The sequence below is a fragment of the Heterodontus francisci genome, chromosome 28 (assembly GCF_036365525.1).
Source record: "Heterodontus francisci isolate sHetFra1 chromosome 28, sHetFra1.hap1, whole genome shotgun sequence".
Taxonomy (NCBI): Eukaryota; Metazoa; Chordata; class Chondrichthyes; order Heterodontiformes; family Heterodontidae; genus Heterodontus; species Heterodontus francisci.
This window is the reverse complement of record NC_090398.1, coordinates 59,974,312-59,977,038: the sequence shown is the minus strand read 5'-3', so window position 1 is coordinate 59,977,038 and position 2,727 is coordinate 59,974,312. Positions and strand designations below refer to the sequence as shown.

Below are 2,727 nucleotides of genomic sequence, written 5' to 3'. Positions count from 1 at the left end.
GCCGAAGGATGTTGTAGGGTACAGACAGACATAGATAGGCTGCAGAGCTGGGCTGAGAGATGGCAAATGGAGTTTAATGCGGAAAAGTGTGAGGTGATTCACTTTGGAAGGAGTAACAGGAATGCAGAGTACTGGGCTAATGGGAAGATTCTTGTTAGTGTAGATGAGCAGAGAGATCTTGGTGTCCAGGTGCATAAATCCCTGAAGGTTGCTAACCAGGTTAATAGGGCTGTCAAGAAGGCATATGGTGTGTTAGCTTTCATTAGTAGGGGGGTCGAGTTTCGGAGCCACGAGGTCATGCTGCAGCTGGACAAGACTCTGGTGAGACCGCACCTGGAGTATTGCGTGCAGTTCTGGTCACCGCATTATAGAAAGGATGTGGAAGCTATGGAAAGGGTGCAGAGGAGATTTACTAGGATGTTGCCTGGTATGGAGGGAAGGTCTTACGAGGAAAGGCTGAGGGACTTGAGGTTGTTTTCGTTGGAGAGAAGGAGGAGGAGAGGTGACTTAATAGAGACATATAAGATAATCAGAGGGTTAGATAGGGTGGATAGTGAGCGTCTTTTTCCTCGGATGGTGATGGCAAACACGAGGGGACATAGCTTCAAGTTGAGGGGTGATAGATATAGGACAGATGTGAGAGGTAGTTTCTTTACTCAGAGAGTAGTAAGGGCGTGGAATGCCCTGCCTGCAGCAGTAGTAGATTCGCCAACTTTAAGGGCATTTAAGTGGACATTGGATAGACACATGGATGAAAATGGAATAATGTAGGTCAGATGGTTTCACAGCTCGGCGCAACATCGAGGGCCGAAGGGCCTGTACTGCGCTGTAATATTCTAATTCTAAACAAATCTGCTGTTTTCTTCAGAAATGAGCAAGTAATCAGTCCAAGTGTTTTTTTTGTCTTTAACAGAGCCCTGAATTGTATAGAAAAATCCCTTTTTTTTCAGTATGTGTGTGTGCGTGTGTTCAGCTGAGGGAAGAAAGGGACTTTAAATGTTGGTTAAGGTAAAAAGGGAACTTTTAAAATTTCCACCTGTGTGTTTTTGCTTTACTTCATGATTAGTTAAAACTTGTTCTATAAGAAACTGATAATTTTGTTGTTCATTAAGTGTCTTCCATTCTGGGAAAAATAGAGCATATGATTGACTGTATCAGTAAGTGGGAAAAGTTAAAATTTTTGTTGTAACCTGTGGAGAAGTGGGATGAGAATAAATAGTAACCACCTCAGATTTCAATTGCAAAAGCACTTGTGATGTGGCTCTGTAGCTTAGTTGGTTAAAGCACCTGTCTTGTAAACAGGAGATCTTGGGTTCGATTCCCAGCGGAGCTTTATTTCATATTTGCAATCTGCTTGAGAAGTTTCCGTATCAACATTTATGTCTGTGTCTTGTGAACTTTAACTGAGAATTCAAATTACATGATGAATTTCATTCACAGGAGAAAACAGCCTTTGTGAAGGATGTGAGTTTGGAATGGCTCTTCCTCCTCGTACAGAAATTCAGTGCTGATATTTCAAAGGCAACTTCTTTGATACAAATTTGTTCGCAGTTGCATTCAACCTGGAAAAGAAGCTCGAACTTAATCTCACTGAAGGAAAGTGTGACCGTGTTGTCTGTTTCAAAGTGTGTGTGTCATGATGTGTTGCTTGTAACTGAGACTGGGTCACGACACAAGTGGGAGGGTTGATCTGAGGTTTGGAATATTTCTCAGTCAGGAACAAGAAAAATCAAAGGAACCAAATAAGAAAACCATTGTCTCATGTGGTTACCGAGAAACGGTGAGGAGATATTAAACTTTGTTCTATTCAAAACAGCTGTGAACTTTGACCTTTCCTGCCTTTTCTCAACAGTATTTGAAGTGTCTCGGTAACAATGTTCAGTGTTGATGAGAGTGGGGTCTGGGTGAGCATCTGCTGAGTGTGACAGGGTCAGGACTGGATGCAGGAAGTTTTCTGACAGTCTCTCTCTCTCGCTGATGGGTTTGAGTTGATTTTCAACTGGGAGCAGCTGGTTTTTTGATAAATGAAGGAAGTTCCCTCTCTCCATTTTTTTCTGACAGACAGTGTAGTATAAGGATGTAAAGGGTTAATGCTGAAGACAGTGGGATCAACCCCTCCCACTGTCAGAGTGATGATGTAACAGTCAAATGAGATGAGGTTTGGGAGAAGAGAGAGCAGCACCAATGATGCCAGCTTAGGAGGCTTGATGAGTGTGTATATAGTATTGAGTAAATTAGAAAAGATTTCTTAGTTCTTTCAGCAGGAAATGTGTCCAGAAAATATTGATAAAGTCACAATTTTATAATTCAGGAGTCGGAACACAGATATTAACTCCAAGTGACAGTTCTGGGTTCATTTAACAAAAGTAGAGAATAATATTACTCACTGCTTGAAATCCCCCAGTGAGGAGACAGTTAAACAGATGATCTGTTGGGGCATCCTTCGATCCAAGGTTTCGACAGCACTTAATCTCCCTTTCTGGTGAAATTCTCTGTTATTTGCAACTTTTTTTATCCAGCTTTGATGGGTGAGTGAAAAAACTGAAAAAAGTGAACAGTTCCATCCTTTCTTTTCTTTCTTCTTCCCTTCTTTCCATCAGTTTCTCTTTTCTGTCCCAGATCAATGAGAATCCCAATTTAATCTGCTGTTTTATTCATTCCAATCAGAATTCAACATTCCAATCAAATCTATTTGTTATTCCACAGTGTCTCTCCATGTGTTTTATT

The 2,727-nt window shown here is 41.2% G+C and overlaps 1 non-coding gene across 1 annotated transcript; it reads left to right on the top strand.

Moving 5' to 3' along the window:
* Window positions 1–1,259: 1,259 nt before the first annotated feature.
* trnat-ugu (transfer RNA threonine (anticodon UGU)) lies at window positions 1,260–1,333 on the top strand. The gene has a single exon. It is a non-coding gene; the product is annotated as a tRNA-Thr (tRNA).
* The last annotated feature ends 1,394 nt before the right edge of the window (window positions 1,334–2,727 follow it).